The following is an 18,646-nucleotide window of genomic DNA, read 5'->3' as shown; positions in this document are numbered from 1 at the left end:
CCCAGCACCCAAACCCAATCACCTGGGAAAGAGGAGGGGGCAAACCACAAGAAAGAGAGCAGGAGCAGCAGCAGCTGTGTTCTTTTATTTATTTATTTATTTGGTTTTTTTTGTGCCTATCCCTAGTTTACAGCATGCAGAGTGCAGACAAAAGAACTGGGGTGTTTCTAGAAGCAAAATTTACCGTATTTATGCCTCAGCTTTGAACACAGAAAGGACAATACAACCAAGAAAGTAAATGAAATATTTTCCACGGGAATTAGCTCAAACGTTAGTGTTAGGTCAGAGGTTGGACTCAATGATCTTGAGGTCTCTTCCAACCTAGAAGATCTGTGATTCTGTGTGATTTACATATGAAGAAAAATCTAGGAGCGTAGGAAATTACACAGCAAAAAAAACAACGACGTAATAAGCAACGCGCATGCACGGCCCCACGGCCGCCTGCAGTACTCGTTTTCCACCAGCAGGAGGCGGCAGAGGGCGCCCCCGGGCCCCACCGCGCATGCGCCCCCCTCGGCCGCCTGCAGTACTAGTTCTCCACCAGCAGGTGGCGGCAGAGGGCGCCCGCGGGCGTCACCGCGCATGCGCGCCCCCCGGCCGCCTGCAATACCCGATTCCCACCAGCAGGTGGCGGCAGAGGGCGCCCGCGGGCCTCACCGCGCATGCGCGGCCCCCGGCCGCCTGCAGTACCCGACTAAAACCAGCAGGTGGCGGCAGAGGGCGCCCGCGGGCGTCACCGCGCATGCGCGCCCCTCGGCCGCCTGCAATACCCGATTAAAACCAGCAGGTGGCGGCAGAGGGCGCCCGCGGGTGCCAACGCGCATGCGCGTCCCCCGGCCGCCTGCAGTATTCGTTTTGCACCAGCAGGTGGCGGCAGAGGGCGCCACCGGACCCCACGGCGCATGCGCGTCCCCCGGCCGCCTGCAGTACTCGCTTCCCACCAGCAGGTGGCGGCAGAGGGCGCCCGCGGGCGTCACCGCGCGTTGCGCGCCCCCCGGCCGCCTGCAGTACTCGTTTTCCACCAGCAGATGGCGGCAGAGGGTGCCCACGGGCGTCATGCGGCATTCGTGGCGCCCGGCAGCCTGCAGTACTCGCTTCCCACCAGCAGGTGGCGGCAGAGGGCGCCCCCCGGGCCTCACCGCGCATGCGCGCCCCCCGGCTGCCTGCATTACCCCTTCACCACCAGCAGGTGGCGGCAGGGGGCGCCACCGGACCCCCACCGCGCATGCGCGCCCCCCGGACGCCTGCAGTACTCGTTTTCCACCAGCAGGTGGCGGCAGAGGGCGCCCGCGGGAGTCACCGCGCTATGCGCGCCCCTCGGCCGCCTGCAGTACCCGAGTAACAGCAGCAGGTGGCGGCAGAGGGCGCCCGCCGGTGCCACCGCGCATGCGCGCCCCTCGGCCGCCTGCAGTACTCGTTTTCCACCAGCAGGTGGCGGCAGAGGGCGCCCGCGGGAGGCCCTGTCGGGCGGATCACAGCTCGCCTACTGTGCCATTCGGAGCTTGTGGCTGTATTTTTTCCAACGTATTTGCTACCCACACCCCGCGGGGCAGCTTGTCTTACAAAGAATTCTCTCTGTTAATATTCTCTTTAAGGCGGGCACGAAGCATCCACTGCTCTTCTAAGCAAGCAACCTTCCTTCTGTGCTCCCTTCGGGATGCAGGACTATGTGCACTCAGATTTATTCCACTCATTTTTCTTCCCCTTTTCATTGGCACAGTCTCCAAGGACGCCTGGCTTACTTCTCACAGACTCGCGTCCGTTTCAGTGTAAGGCATCTTTTCCCTCCGCTGCTCTAATCCAAATTCAAATTATCCAGATAAAACAATAGAGAGGTAAGAGAGAACTGGCTGAGTTAAAGTCACCATCTTTCTGTAACTAATTTAGCAGACAGCTGTACCACATCAGAGGAGGAGGTTTAGATGCTAACCAGGTCAGGCACATCACGGTCAAGTGAGCGCCCCCGGAATCACTAAAGAAACTTAAGGAAGAATCTACTAGAAGAAAGCTGTCTCCTCTTACCACCACCTATTTAAAAGATAGTGTAGTACAGGCAGTTCTACGTGCATAAAACCACATACACACAGTATACCTGACCCAAGTAAATTCCCTCTGAGAAGTCCACCATTAAGCAAAAGAGGTGTATTGTGGTGACATACAGCTGCCGTGTAATGATCCTGAAAGGGATGAATCGCCCTATGTATTCCAAGGTACTCCTGTGGTTCGTTTGTTTTTTTTTTCAAGTACGTTCAACGGTACAGATAAGTACGTTCCCGCTAAGAAAAGAGTTCAGAATTGTTTATAACGAGTTCGTTCCAAGTGTCACTTTCTCACTTAACGTAGTAATAAAGATACGCTGCTGCTTTTGGATTTTATTTCCTTCTTGAATCTCACTGGTGTAATTCCAATGGTCAAACAACCTCTTCCAGAAAGACCAGCCCACTGCTTCACAGGAGAAGGAAAAGATGTCTCACACACGCTGGCTAGTACTAAAAAGAGTAATAGGAAGAGAAGTTCAGGCCATCAATGTAAGTATGTTTCCCTGCCTCTTCTGCTGGCTGGTCAAGTGGAATCCTCAGGACAGCCCCAGTACCTTGTGAAGAGCTTCTTAACGCCAGCACAACTTCAACCTGTCTTTTAAAAGAAAGCTGTTAAAGGAGCAGGAGACTGTTTTTAAATGAGAACAACCGAAAATAAAATTATCTGAAGAGCCACTTACTACTGGCATATTACCGTTTAAAAGGAAAATATTAATTACGTGCAGGTGCTCCAGTCTTCGTTGCATTTTCTGTGATTCACAACATTACCTTTGAACAAAAGAGTAAGAGGAACGGAAGGGAGGATATTAACTCGGGTAACCAAGGATTTGGTAAGCTGGAACTTGGTGTCTTTAACACTTTAGCCTTGGAGCAAAAATGTACACCCTGTACAGGCTGAGCTGACTGATGAGGCAGGTGCTCCAGGGTACGTGCTACCGGGAGGTAAGTAACAAACACATTCCGCAGCTATTACCAGAAGTGGGGTTTCAGGATATGCAGACTGGTTTCACAAAAAATGTTAGCGGTCTGTTGGTGACAGACAATTCGAGGAATTCAGCGCTGCCCATTACAGACTCCTCAGATCAGCACTTAACGAGAATTAATAAAACGGTTTATTTTTTTTTATATATACATATATATATGTATATATACACACACACACACACCTATGTTCAAAAAAATGCATACAGTTAAAATATCAAATTAGTGATCCGGTAACAACACTGTTCAAAACCAATCTCTTTTGTATGAACATTAAAATAAATGCACACTTTTAAAAGCATTTCTTTTTAGTGCTTCCAAAGCACAGCGTGTGCCAAGGCAAGGCCACCTGAAGAATCTCCGTCCTCCTCACGGGATGAAAGAGAACTGAAGTCAGGGACCTGGGAAGCCTCAGGTGCGCTTTCATAATGTCTGCAGATAAAAACAGAAGAGAGTCTGAGGTAGATTGTTTAGTAACCACCAAGTGCTAACAGTCACAGGGCTGTCTTTAGCTTTCATTAACACAACAGCAGTTTCTTTACTCTCGATCTACGCTGAATCTCAAGTTTAAAGGCATGGCTAGCAGTTCTCGGGAACAAGGCTCTCGTCTCTGTGCTGGCAACATGCAATATTACCAGTGCAGGTGTTTCTGGGAGGTTTATTTGTTTGTTTGTTTTATTGGGGGGGGGGGGGGGGGGGGGACGACGACGGGGACACAGGGACACACAACAGATGGGATCTCTCCACAATGCAGACACTGTGTGCATTTGACAGTGCCCCATTTTAGTGCGATCCACTGCCTATTGCACGTAAAACGGCTAATGACAGTATTCAAGTGAGTAAATTCTCACCACCTGCAGGAGGGGCAGCAATGGTTATTTTTTTCAGCCTGTTGAGCAAAGAGCACCCTCCACAGGAAAAAAGCCACACCTTTCATAGCACGTCCTTAAGGCTACAGCCCAGCTTCTGCCGATAGAGGTTCGTAAAGTTAAAGCTCTGCTGCTTCTTCTCGGACTCTGACAGTAAGATCACTTGACCGCCAGGATGGCGAGGGCAACAGCTACGTCCTCTTCCACTCTTCTGCGGCACAGCAAACTCATTCCCGGTCCGTATTCCTCTGGCTGGTACACTATTATCTACCGTTCACCTGATTAACTCTGTTGGGTAGGCTGTTGAACTCTAGCTCCTCTAGCGTTCTCTCTAAGTGCTGTATTAAGACACGATTTTTAAACCTAGGGAAGTAATTTCATTTCTTCTTCCAAAAACAGCAGTTAAATAACTCAGTATTATTTGGCCACGACAAACAGTATTAGCGGAGGCTCTCTGTTTCCAGCATGGAAGAGCTTCCCTCATTTCTGACATCAGAATGGCAAATTTAATTTGATACAGCCATCTTTCCCCAACCCACGCAAATTCTGGGTCTTTCTTCCATAACCACCCGTATCTTTCTATTTCACACTTCAGCTCTAGGTAACGACCATTTACTTCAGAAAATACAACGGCAGTTTGACCGCTGAAACTGTAATAATTTAAGTATGTCAAAACAAAACACTTGTTTTGGAAAAGACTGAGATTTGCTATCATGAACAACGTTAGCGTTTAACTCCGAATCATTCGTATCTATACAAACCTTGCTCCTTCCCTTATAGCAAATTCAATGAAATACTTCTGAGTTTCCATCCGTCCTTGTACGTACCTCCTCAAGAAGAGAGAAGATTTTTTTCACGATCTTAAAGAAGAGATCCAAACAGATATTAGAAACAGATCTTGTAAATGCATTTTCAGTAAATCTCAACAGCCAAAGGAAAAACAACAAAGCCTAGAGTTTCCCATTTCTGCATACAGTAATGCACATAAGAAAAAAAAGCCAGCATACCAATAATTTGAAGTGATATCGATTAGCTGATATTCAAATGTAACGCTGAATTTTGTTCTCTTAAAAGAGCAGTATCTAGAAACACCTGCCCTTGGAAAATGCAGACTAGGTTTCATCAGCAGAGAAGCCTTGCATCTCCACGAACACGCTGCCATGATCAGCAGTTAATAGAAACAAAGGGATACCGAGCCATGTTTCAACCTAGAGCTGTCATTTTTGAAAGCAGAGGTTTAAGATAACTACTCTTTACAAGATGACCGATCTATGTGGAGCATGAGCACGATTGTCTCGTATAAAGTTTAACAACAACAAAAAAAAAGTAGCGCAAAAGAATGAACCGGACACCTTAGATGTGAAACAACAGTATTTCTTCATTGGTTTCTGTGCTTTCTTCTCTGAACCAACTATGAAAACACGAATGGTGCTGCGACTAAGCCTGCTTAAGAGTGCTGCAGTAAGGACGGTGAGGATATAAAGTTGGACTGTGAATACATGTACTTACTTTCTTGTTCTTCCACTACTTGTACACGACTAATCAAAAATCATTCCAAATCTGAGGTTTTATTTTCAAAATAGATCCTCATTTCAAGAAAAAGTCTGCTGTACCCCTAGCCTATTTTTAATACACTAATAAAGAACTTACTTCTTCCACGTTTGCGAACCTCTTTCACCACTCTGATTTTAATACCAGCATCGCTTCCCTCCAACATTGTAGGTGTTATTTTAAATCAATTTGGCACAGATTCAGAAGTAGACTCCATCACTCGTTTTTGGTCATCTCCAGCCACGCTGTAATTTAGAGGCCCTCGAACAAGTGCATTGGTACCAGGTTTACGATCCAAGCCATCTTTGCATCATTTAAGCAATTGAACTCATCATGTAGAGAGTCTAAGTCACCAGGTGACATTTCATCCTCTCCCTTAACAGCTGGAACCGAAGAAGCCATTTGCACAGACAAGCCATCAATTTGCTCTTCCAGCAACTGACAGTTTTCTGCTTTCTTCTCTCCATTACCATCTTGGACAGTACTGATACCAGTGTCTGAAAATTAAGAAGGAGCTTAGTAGTGCATATAACTGCAGGATCAAAAAACACAGAAGGACATTATTCTGCATCCCTTCTTGTTGAAAGTACTGTGGAGAGAGTTACTCAGCACTGTCAGATCACTTCAGTAGTTTTATTCACCCTTTGACGCAACCACAGGAATACCTCCTTTTGGGTTGCTACCGTCTCATATGACTGTCGTGAAGTTATTTGCTGTATTCCCATTTCAGTGACTAAAGCAAACTAAAGTTTCCCCTCCTTCCCCCAGTTCCAGCAAATTTTTCTTTCGACTCTGCTGCAACAGGTGGGTAAATTACTATTTGTGAGAAATTTTTTTTTTTTTTTTTTTTTTTACACACTTTCCTTCCCCACTTCTCCCTTCCCCACTATAGAATACACAAATGAGAATTAAAAGCTGAAATGAAATCCTTGCTACCGCCAAACCATCGTGGTGAAAGGTTTCAGCACTTTTTAGAAACAGTTCCAAATTATTGCTCATTCAGGACTTCGTTACCTATAGCAACAGCCTGTTTGTCTAAGCCGACCAAAGAAATTCAGTCCCAATTAACTCTAAAACTTACGTGTCCTTTTGAATTAACACAGAAAGCACGGAGACCTTTTTTTTTTTTCCCTGCACACTATGTCCATTTATGACCACACAAGTTCCTGTACTACAACAACTCCAACACACCTTTATTTGTTGGCATGCCTTTGAGGTTCAGATATGGTGACGGAGATCCAGCAGCACAGGGTGGCCCTTTCCCACCAACATGGTTTGTCACAACAGTGACTGTGGCCGTCGCAATAGCGGCGACGTGCTACGCCTTCTCTCTTTAGTGATGCTGGAGTATTGGGCTCTCCAGGACGCTTGATCTTATTCTGAGGCCCAGCAACAAATTTATCTGCTTCATCTATCATCGTACCCTGAAAAGACTTTTTTTTTTTTTTAATATAAGTAAAAAACAATTGCTTCGTCAATTCACTACCAGAGTATTTGCCTCCGTGTTACAATTCAGTTACTTTTCAAATAATGATACAGCAGATAGCAAGACTTCTCCTACCTTCTCATCCTGTTTGAACAGACTGCCAAGTGTATGAAGAAGCCTTTTTGGTTGATCTGGATCAATCTCCCGAAGGGGTGAAGGCATCATTTTCAACTACTCCTGATGATTTCCCCTTTGAGCAACAGGAACGCCGTGAAGGCAGTCTGCAGCAGAACAAGGTATCTAAATTTAGTCTACCTTAAGACTAAGGAAATACAAGCCTCGCATGCTTCCATTTCCAGCGTTAGCATTTAAGATCTAGAAATCACTATTTCCTCCCTCTACAAAACAAAGGAAAAGCAAAAGGCAAATAAAGCCCCTCTTTCCTTTCACCATCACTATAAGAACATCTACTGCATCCTGTTGCACAGGAAAGCTCACCCATGAAACTTAATTTTCAAATTCCAAGCACGCACAACATGTTTTGTGACAGAAGGCAGAAATTTCATTCTTTTCCTTCGGAATCTAGGGAAGGACGACTGACCCAAGAAACGATGCAAAGTCTACTTCCTCTCCCACACCGAGGACAGAAACACTACTTAGGTGAATTAAATAGCTGTACCAGAATATTAATAAATAATTGTGTCCATTTACCTTCATCCTGCCCCACGATATCCCTGCGTGTTTTCAGAAGATTGGTTCTCATTCCGGTTAGCTGATCTAGCAGACTGTGACAAGACATATCATATGCATTTCTGAATGCCCGTGGCTTCAAATCCTAGTTTCATAATAAAACAAGTAACTTTCAGTTAACCCGCGAGTTCTCACGCACAAAGAAATTGCTCTGTGGGCTGTACTACCGTTAACTACTAAACAAAACAAAACAAAAAAAATTCCAAAACAACTTCAGACATTCTGAACGTATTCTGAAACAACTTTCTTTCCATCTCTCCGGAAAGAGCTTTCCTCCTATCTGTGACAAAGGAAAAAAAAAAAAAAAGGTGTGATCGCGGGAGTCGTTACACAAAGCCACACTCTGTGAATTCACTACTACAGTTAAGATCATTTTTAGTCAAAAATACCTCGGCAGCAATGCTATCACTGCAAACATAGCGTTGCCAAAAAAAAAAAAAAAAAGAAATTCAACTCAAGATATAGGAGAGGGCGAGCTAAAAGCACAAATAACATGACCGATGGAGGCTGCAACAACCACCTGGTAGATGGTTGTCCACAGCCCTCGGATTGCACGGTCGTCTTTCCTGACAAACGAATACTGAAAAAGAAATACTGAATACTTTTCAGAATACTGAAAAGAACAGAAAAGATACACCGTGTGTCCGCAAAAGCCTTCGGGGAGACTACTGAAAGGAAAACCAAACCAAAAAACTAGGAACAGCAAGTGGCGTATACGTCAGTTTTGTTAACAGAGCACCACTAATGTACCAGGAATTTCCACATTCTTCGCCCCTCCTCTACCTTGAAAATGTCACCCAATTCTGTCAGTGTCTTCACCATCAGCATTTATTTATTTATTTCGTTTTTCACGTGGACATCCGAGGAAAACATTGAGTACCCTGTCATCGAGGAAGAAGAGGAGAGGGGGGAAAAAAAAAAAAAAAAAAAAAAAAGAGAGATGAGGGGGGAAGAAGCACTGCCATTCCTTTCCTCGGTAATGCGAGCAAAAAGCTCAGGCGCTCAGCAACAACGTGCTTTGAAAGATAAAACACAGAAGAAACTGCACGTTATTTAGTCTCAGCTACAGAGTCACGTGTATTTGTACCTGCTCATTTATTCATCTGCCAGTGTATTTTAGTACAAACGCTACAGAACATAGAAACCGCAAGGTTACTACTACCTTTTGTGACCGACGCGATCTTTGGCAGGAACAGCTATCGAAAAAGAACCAACAAAATCCCCTTCGTCGACAGCCATCCGAACCTTTATCGTCTAACAGCAGTCCTACAAACATCCCCTGGGATGCTCAACTCCTGAAACTTTCTGTTCAACTTGAGGCAGAACAAGCCCTTACCCTGGGCACCTTCACCCAGCTCTCCACTGCTAGCAGAGTAGCACCCTGATACTGTCCAGGACGCGCTGCAGCAGCCTACTCGCTTACGCGTATTTACTGCAGCCTGGTTCGAGACGCGCACAGAGGGACCCACGAAAAATCCACCCTTTCCTTCAGAGAAGTAAATACATACGTACATACGGACGACACGGTAAGGAAGAAAAGCTGAACACACAGCATGCGGTCCTTTACCGTGGGGCAGATCCAGCATCAGCACAAGGAGCTTTGGGGCACGTGAGCGATCATCTACACCGGCCATCGCGACAAGCCAAACTCACGCACACGAGCCTCGACCTAAAAACACAGAACACATTAAGTTCCTTTATAGCTTATGGAAGTAACAACCAGCATCTTAGATGCAGTTGGATAGTTGGATTGCATCAGCTTAGGGACTGCCTCCTTCAAAACGCACAGGGGGGTGGGGAAACCAGTCTTGGAAACCTGTTGCCTAACAGGAAGGAGACTGTTGTCTTCTCCTCCATAGGTGACGTTCTTCCAAGCATCGTCCTGCTCCTGGATTTTACCAGCCGCGACGGGATGGTCCTACCGGCGTGAGTCGGGAACGCTTCCCACGGGGTTTCTGTGACACTGAAGTAAGTTTTCCGCAGGTACAAGTAACGCAGCACGAGACGGCAAGGAAGCTAAGGCACCGTCTGCAGCACAGCACGTGTGCGATATTGGGCCTGAGGGGACCAGTCAAAGCCTGCAGTAATCGCTGAACAGGTGGGCAAGCAGGGAGCCCTACGGGAAACAAAGCTCACGTTCTGCAAAGCTCTTTTCCCGTCAAGAAGACGGCCTTTTCTATTCAGCGCATTTACTGAACTTTAGGCTACTTCCCATTCGCTTTGGCAAGTTAGCCTTTGCGTAAGCCAAGAGGTTTTAAACTGCCAAGCACCACTGATGGTTCTTGTTCTCCAACAACAGGGAATTTCAATCAGGGCACTCGTTAACAGGAAAGCCTGGCTCTGTTTCACACAAATCACGTACCTAAACCACGGAGACAGGAGTCTGCAGGACGAACTCTTTAAAAGGTGAACTTAAAGAGAAGGATACTACTCATTTTTCCACAACTTCTGCAAGGACTGCGGCAAAAAAAGGCTGAACCAGGGACGTCTCTATCATCATCCCCTCTAGAATTCAGCAACTCCATACAGTTATGGGGCAAATACCACAGCTGCAGCGCAAGACAAACAAAGACCTCGAAGGTCACGTTTCTGCCTGCGTACCGAGTTCCGCTGGGAAGACCCCCCACCTCTGGAAAGACCCCCAGCCGCTCAACTCCCAAGCAACGTTGCCACGGCCAGTGCTTACGCAGAGTTTTGCTCTCTCTCGCTGCTCAGTACAGGCCCAAGGCCTCCTTTATTGCACACAGTTCAAGCAAAACTCTTGGGACATAACCAAGAGACAGACAGACAGACAGACAGAAATTGCCTCTCACGTCTGTCCTCACTGACCGCAACCAGCGTCCTGGAAAGCCCCGCAAGCACCGGTCTATTCCTAGGACAACTCCGAAAGCTGAGGCGGGACAAAGTTTAGCCTCTCGTACCAAAGACTGAGCAACAGACAGAGCCTGACAGGCCAGTTCATTCTAGGTCTAAGAGGCTACTACGACTCGGCAGGCACTACGTGCCTTCCTTCCCTTTGCGCTTCCCAGCGCCGAGCAGCTCGCGCTTCCGCAAATTCAACGAAGCCTTGGAGCCGGGGCTGCAGGAAGCTTACGAGCACGCCTTGATTCCACCCCGAGGTCGCTGCGACTTACCTGGGCAGTCGGGACGGACGGGCTGCTCTCTCTCCTGAGAACCCTGCGACCGCAGCACGCCAGCTGCGGCTTTCCTCGCTTTACCCGGTGCGCCACCTTCGCTCGGCAACAAACCCCGCAGGGGTCCTAGCGGCGGGGAGCTGCTTCTGCCCCGGTGAACCGCAGCACAAGGAGAGAGCCGGCTGTCAGGACGCAGGGAGAGGAAAGCCTCCGGGGCGCGGCGCGGCGCAGCCCAACGATCAAGCGCAGCGAGGACCCGCGCCCGGCCTCAACACCCGCCCTCCCGGCCCGACGCTCCGAGGAGGCACCCCCGGAGGCTCTCGCTCGCCTCACCGCCGGCAACCGCGCTCGCCGCCAGCGGCAACCTGCGCCTCCCGGCGCGCACGGCCCGGCCCCGGCCCGGCCCCGGCCCGGCCGCGCAGCCCGGAGCCCACGTGGCCGCCCGGCAGCGCAGAACTACAGCTCCCAGCATGCCTCGGGACGGAGCACTCCAGCCAATCCAGAGGGGCGTCGGCCACGCGCACGCAACGGCACCTCCTCCTGCTGCCCTCTCTGCCCCCCCCCGCCGCCGCAGCCGCCCCCCTCTCCCCTGTCCCCTCTCCCCCAGCCCCCCGAAGCCGCCCCAGCTCCTCTCGTGCTCCGAGCATCTCCAGCATTTCAGGAACTGGAACCCTGGAACCGCTGACGTCTGGCACGTGTCAGAAACGTGGCAGGAGACGTACTCTGCTGTCGCAAGGCACTTGCAAAGCCGGCCCGACAGCTGAAGCAGACTCACACAGTCCACCGAGCAACTCGGGGCCCCCACTGCTGTCCACTCACCCTCATGCTTCGTTCAAGCTTCCGTGCCTACGCCCTGAGCTACAAGAAACAAAGAGAGAAGGTCACATCCACAATGGATACGCAAACAGTGCGGCACATGCAGAGGACTCAAACACAGAGACCAGAGCCAGACAAATAAAACAAACAAACAAACAAACAAACAAACTGAAGTCCACAAATGCCACAAGGCCATGAATGCATAGCAGCCCCGGCAGGGGTAATGGCAGACATACCCTTTGCAGATGAAAAAGGTGACCCTGCTCAGTCTCTTGGTAATACTGCACCAACACGGTCAAGCCTCTTGTAGCATGTCATCAAGCTGGTTTTAGTCCTCTGGAGAGTTACACAAGTGGGTTGATTCATCTAGAGATTAAAATACAGATCAAACACAGGAGCGTATCCCACCATCCCAAAAAAAAAGTGAGCCAGCAACCTCTGCTACATATCCCTCTATGAAGTGAATTCCAAGCCCTTAGAATTCCAGAAATCCATAGACTCCAGCCTGCCTAGAGAACCCGGCAACTGACTGAAGGAAAAACAAAGCACTTACCCCCAAAGAGCAGCCCAGGCAGAAGGAGCTCTCTGACGGCATACTTGGGGCTCATATACCTTTTGGTCCCACCCAGCACCCAAACCCAATCACCTGGGAAAGGGGAGGGGCAAAGCACATGAAAGTAGAAAGAGGAGGAGCAGCAGCTGTGGTTTATTTACTTATTTATAAGGCTTAGCTCAACAGCATGCAGAGGGCAGACAGGAGAACTGGGGTGTTTCTAGAAGCAACAATCCCCATGCTTTCGCTGCAGCTTTGAATATTGAAAGGACAACACAACCAAGCAAGTAACTGAAGCTTTTTCAGCTCGAATTAGCTCAAACTTTTATTTACGCAGAAAGAAAAATCTAGGAGCAGAACAGATTATACGCCAACAAAATCAATTCCGTTCCACTCGCAGCAAAAATCACTTCCTTCAGCAGGCTATCTGAGAACCAAAAGGCTATGCTGATGGGTCAAAACACACTACAGGACACTGGGGCCGGGCCCTCCGCTGCACCCACTTAAAACCCATCCCTACACTCACCAAGGTGCAACCCCAACCCGAACACAGACGCAGCATTTCAGCCTCAACACAGTTTCCAGAACTGCTGGAAAGCAAGCTTCATCCTCAGCGAGGCGTGCTCAGGCTGCACAGGAGGGGGCTTCGGGCACCTCTTTGCCTACCGAAGAAGACCGCCATCAGCACCTGCTTTGTTCCGATCCTAAAGGCTAACATCACAGCCCACGTCGCCTGGGACACCCGATAAACAGAAGAGAAAGCAGCCATACCGTTTTCAAGCCGTCCCTGCACGTGTCGCTCCTCGATGATCTGCAACCTCCTCTCAAATCCTCAACCGCTTCTGTGGAGAGCCTGCCATGGCACCTGCAAAGCAAGACCCTTCGCAGTCACCTCGTGCTACTTGGCAGTTCTGCTCCAATCCAGCTCACAAACAGCCCGCCCTTCCCGTGCTGCTCTTCAGAGTGCAGCTTGGCCCCTCTGAGCCTGTGCGACACACCTGTGAAACAAAAAGAAAAGCATAGGCTGAAGCAGCATCCAAAGCCACAGCACAGCTGGGACAGTTACTCTCATCTGCTCCCTAACCTCTGCTCCCTCACCTGCCCTCGAGGCAGATGCTTCCATCTGCTCTCTTAGGCCAGCTACAACACCCCTGAAATATCAACAGGATTTTTACTGTACTTTGTGCAGTTAAGTAACTGCAGTGACAACTGCACCCCTAAAGTACCTGCTACATCTGTTCATCGCTCACCTTGCCAAAAGCAGCTCCGGTCAAGTCCCGCGTTGTACACTGTGTTTCAGCTTTAACAAATGAAAACGGTCACAAGATAATCATTCAGCTGCCAGCATTAGCACCCATCCCTCAACAACACAAAGGGACCCCGTTTACAATATTATCATTTCAAAACAGCAGCCCCCATACCTCAGCACACCTCAGAAGTAGACCAAGCCAGTCACCGAGCTGCCTACGGAGCGCTGAACAGTTCCGGAAGGAGCTCTTTCCTGTGACAGGTTCCTCCAAAGGTTTACGCTCTACTGGGGACAGGAGAGAAATAAAAATAAAAGTTTCAAAAACCCCTTATCTGTAAGCTTTCAAGATTCCACAGACCTCCTCCTCAAGCACACCGTTCAAGCACTATGCGAGCAGCTGCTCACAAGCAGCTCAACTCTTCCCCCCCACACGCACATCTGACAAACACCACAGAGATGACTGTGCCTGCTGCCCTTCAGTACGTGCCCAGAGGCAGACCAGATGTCTTCGCCAACACAGTCCGGACAATGTATTAGCACACCCATGCACTGCCACGTTAGCTGTCATCACTAACTGCCAGGCAGGACAGCTCCAGACCAAACACATACACACACAGCCACGCCACAAACACTACAAACAAAACACACAACACAAGGCGCAAGAACAAGTGACCCCCGGAGGGAAGCCCTATGGCAACAGCAAGTCACAACAGGTGCTCTGCACCAGACCCAAGGAGAGACTCAAATGTCACGACACGCGACTGGAAGACACTGCCAGAACTGGGGTGATGGAGGTCTAAAAAGCCTTCCTTCAAGACAAGAGACCAGAAGGATGGGGACTGAAAACCCCATATGATTCAAAGATCGAAGCCGAAATTCCTTTAAGCGGTATATTCTTTATTGCAGCGCTGGATGCACGGGGGGATCTCTCCACCTATCGTGCATACCCAAAGCAGAAAGCAGTCTTGAATTTATACAATCAATCTATCAATATTCTACCGGCGCCTATACATATTCATTGCCTACCCCCGCCTTCCCTCGCTTCTCATGCTAATTAGCCTTTTGGCACCTTGCGCCTGAGTAGAGCCTCCCAAGAACTGTGGGCAGGGGCCTTTGGGACGTGGGCAGGGGTCTTTGGGAGGAAGACCCCGAGTCTTCCTCACATTGTACTTTTCACCTTTGGTCAGGAATCCGCTGAGTTGGCATGTTTCTTAATCGCAAGAGCTGGCTGTTGCTAATTCTTCCCTTTGTTGTGTCTTTATAATGAATTCCAACGTCCAGTTTTGAGATTTATAGTCCTTACATTTGTTTCTCTGTCCGTCTGCCGCTTCCTTATCGTGAGTTCCGGTGTCTTGTTTCGAGATATACAGTCCTTGTCTGGGGACTGTCCTTGCCTCCCCAATACCTCCTTAATCACATAAGACGACGCTTAGGAAATCAATTCCCAAGCAAGAGCTCCTGATGCGGCCCAGATGACTTCCACAAGAGCGAGGATGGAAACAGATGCGATCTCAAACCGAATATGATGCACGAGACCTGAAACAGAACTGCACTTCAAGCAGCGACTGCAAGACAAGAAGTGCTCGGATCAGAGCCACGATGACAAAACAAGCACTGAGGCCCTTCAGCACCGCTACCAAGTCGCCTGTCTGGTCTGTCCAGTGTAAAAAGCTAGAAGGATATCAAGACCCGAGAAGCACAGAACAGACATTGCAGAAGCAACACTACAGGACAGACGAACAGAAGGAAACTGTCCTGCCTGGCGCACGCACTCACGCTACAAAATAATCCCGCTGCTTCTATTAGCCTGGTGACCCAGCCACAAGCAGCCTGAACGTGACCCAGCCTGAACCACCCTCGCAGCGGCACCAAGTATTTTCAGCCAGCTGGCTCCACGCTGCTCTGGCTCCCAGCTCCCATTAGCCACCCCAGATATGCAGATACCAGGTGCCCCCCAACTTAGCTCTCAGGTTGCTGCATGGTAAATTCCCTCCGCCTCAAGAAATACACAGGCACTGGTCGTCATCTTAGTCAATTGCCAGGCTCATCATCAGCTGCAAAAACAGAGTACCAGCATTCACTAGCATGCCGGTCATGATGCCCACCTTCTCCACAACGCTGACTACTGCTGATGCAACATACAACTATGCTCACCTGTTCCTCTCCAAATCCAAGCTCCAACAGTGCAACCAGTATCATCCACACCACCTGGGAAAACAAAGGGATTAAATGATCGTTGCGTTCACAACACATCACCCAATGGTGTGTTTTTTTTGTTGTTGTTGTTTTTGTTATTGTTGTTTTTTGTGTGTGTGTTTCCTGTATTTATTTATTTTTTAGTCTGCTTTAGCTCAACGGCATGCAGAGTGCAGACAAGAAAACTGGGGTGTTTCTAGAAGCAACAATCCCCACGCTTTTGCTGTAGCTTTGAATATTAAAAGGACAATACGACCCAGCAAGTAACTGGAACTTTCTTACCTGGAATTAGCTCAAACTTTTCTTCACATTGAAAGAAAAATCTAGGAGCAGAACAGATTATACACCAACAAAATTGAGTCCATTTCATCCCCAGAAAAAAAATCACATGCTCTCATCCCCTCCTGTACCTCAGCCGCTTGCCTACCCCACGTGGCACACGCTTCCATCTGTTCTCTTTACCCACTTATAGCACCTCTAAAAGGCAAACTGGAATTTTACTCTATTGGCTGTAGGAAAATAACTGCAGTGACAACCGCGCCCCAAACTGAGCCAGCAGCCCCTACTAAACATCCCTCTACTAAGTGAATTCCAAGCACTTAAAATCCAGAAATCCATAGACTCCAGCCTGCCTAAACAACCCTGCAACGGACAGAAGGAAAAACAAAGCACTGTCCCCAAAAGAGCAGCCCAGGCAGAAGGAGCTCTCTGATGGCATGCCTGGGGCTCATATAGCATTTAGCCCCGCCCAGCACCCAAACCCAATCACCTGGGAAAGGGGAGGGGCAAAGCACATGAAAGTAGGAAGAGAGCAAAAGGAGCAGCTGTGTTTTGTTTTGTTTTGTTTTTTCCTTTGTTTTTTAAAATCTGTTTTATCTCAAAAACATTCAGAGAGCAGACAAGAGACCTGTGGTGTTTCTAGAAGCAAAAATCCCCTTTTGCTTTTGCTGCAGCTTTTAATGTTGAACTGATAACGGCACCAAGCAAGTAACTGAAACTTCTTCAACTGGAATTAGTTTAAACACGCTCACCGTCATCTGCAAACACAGAGAACCAGCATTCACTAGCCCTAACCCTAACCCCAACCCTCACCCTAAACTCTAACCCTAGCCCCAGCCCTAGTCCCTAAGCCCAACCCTGGTTCCCGAGAACTTCATTTCCAGGCATGCTCTGGGCGCTCAACATGGCCTCCCGGAGGTCCGGAGGCCCAGAACTACATTGCCCGGCATGCTCCGGGCACCCAACATGGCCTCCCGGAAGTTCGGAGTCCCAGAACTACATCTCCCGGCATGCTCCGGGCAGTCAACACGGCCTACCGGAAGCCTGGTGCCGGAAAACTACACCTACCAGAATTCCCTGGACAGCCAGCACGGCCAATCAGAGGCCGAGTTTTCGAGAACTACATTTAACAGCGCTCACTGTAACCCTAGCCCTTCCCGCCCTTACACAAAAAAGCCTCAAGCCCTATCCCTAAACATCCTCGAAACCCCTACGGACCTAACCCAAACTATTTACCACACTAAACCCCTGAAGTCCTATGCCTAAAACCCCTAACCCAATAAATTAAGACGCTCAAATCCCAAACCCGCAAAATTGAGATGCTCAAATCCCAAACCCCCTTCCAAAAAAGAAAAAGAAAAATCAAGAAAAAAAAAAAAATCAAACAAAACAAAAACAACGAAAGGGGTAGATCTGGTGGCATCTGCCCTGTAACCCTGCAAAAATCACGAGGGACCTAGAACAACAAAGCAAACGCACAAAATAACATTGACATCCTATCCATAAATGTGCTATAACAATTAATCACCTCCAAAGAGCTTCAAGCAATAAATGCACATACTACTAGATCGGTTTCCTCTAAAAGATCGTACCAGACCCTGACCCACCAAAAGAACCCTGCATGTAACTAACAGAAGCATCAACAAAGCACTGACCCCAAAGAGCAGCCCGGGCAGAAGGAGCTCTCTGATGCCGTGCCTGGGGCTCCTATACCATTTGGCCCCGCCCAGCACCCAAACCCAATCACCTGGGAAAGAGGAGGGGGCAAACCACAAGAAAGAGAGCAGGAGCAGCAGCAGCTGTGTTCTTTTATTTATTTATTTATTTGGTTTTTTTTGTGCCTATCCCTAGTTTACAGCATGCAGAGTGCAGACAAAAGAACTGGGGTGTTTCTAGAAGCAAAATTTACCGTATTTATGCCTCAGCTTTGAACATAGAAAGGACAATACAACCAAGAAAGTAAATGAAATATTTTCCACGGGAATTAGCTCAAACGTTAGTGTTAGGTCAGAGGTTGGACTCAATGATCTTGAGGTCTCTTCCAACCTAGAAGATCTGTGATTCTGTGTGATTTACATATGAAGAAAAATCTAGGAGCGTAGGAAATTACACAGCAAAAAAAACAACGACGTAATAAGCAACGCGCATGCACGGCCCCACGGCCGCCTGCAGTACTCGTTTTCCACCAGCAGGAGGCGGCAGAGGGCGCCCCCGGGCCCCACCGCGCATGCGCCCCCCTCGGCCGCCTGCAGTACTAGTTCTCCACCAGCAGGTGGCGGCAGAGGGCGCCCGCGGGCGTCACCGCGCATGCGCGCCCCCCGGCCGCCTGCAATACCCGATTCCCACCAGCAGGTGGCGGCAGAGGGCGCCCGCGGGCCTCACCGCGCATGCGCGGCCCCCGGCCGCCTGCAGTACCCGACTAAAACCAGCAGGTGGCGGCAGAGGGCGCCCGCGGGCGTCACCGCGCATGCGCGCCCCTCGGCCGCCTGCAATACCCGATTAAAACCAGCAGGTGGCGGCAGAGGGCGCCCGCGGGTGCCAACGCGCATGCGCGTCCCCCGGCCGCCTGCAGTATTCGTTTTGCACCAGCAGGTGGCGGCAGAGGGCGCCACCGGACCCCACGACGCATGCGCGTCCCCCGGCCGCCTGCAGTACTCGCTTCCCACCAGCAGGTGGCGGCAGAGGGCGCCCCCCGGCTGCCTGCAGTACTCGTTTTCCACCAGCAGGTGGCGGCAGAGGGCGCCCGCGGGAGTCACCGCGCTATGCGCGCCCCTCGGCCGCCTGCAGTACCCGAGTAACAGCA

General features: G+C 49.3%; 1 long non-coding RNA gene across 2 annotated transcripts; it reads right to left on the bottom strand.

Annotated features, from left to right (window-relative positions):
- Positions 1–3,136: 3,136 nt before the first annotated feature.
- Positions 3,137–17,559, bottom strand: LOC311437901. Of its 2 annotated transcripts, XR_014693795.1 has the most exons (16): positions 15,975–16,641; positions 15,847–15,887; positions 15,523–15,576; positions 13,541–13,653; positions 13,370–13,419; positions 12,891–12,984; positions 12,646–12,781; positions 11,803–11,932; positions 11,526–11,608; positions 10,751–10,896; positions 7,578–7,651; positions 7,002–7,147; positions 5,540–5,937; positions 4,651–4,749; positions 3,951–4,227; positions 3,137–3,452 (listed from the first exon to the last, which is right to left on the bottom strand). It is a non-coding gene; the product is annotated as an uncharacterized lncRNA (long non-coding RNA). The 2 variants fall into 2 exon arrangements; XR_014693794.1 differs by lacking the exons at positions 15,847–15,887; positions 15,975–16,641 and adding an exon at positions 17,499–17,559.
- Between the last annotated feature and the right edge of the window lie 1,087 nt (positions 17,560–18,646).

The sequence above is a fragment of the Aythya ferina genome (genome assembly GCF_964211825.1).
Source record: "Aythya ferina genome assembly, chromosome: 5".
Lineage (NCBI taxonomy): Eukaryota > Metazoa > Chordata > Aves > Anseriformes > Anatidae > Aythya > Aythya ferina.
This window is presented reverse-complemented; position numbering and strand designations above follow the sequence as displayed.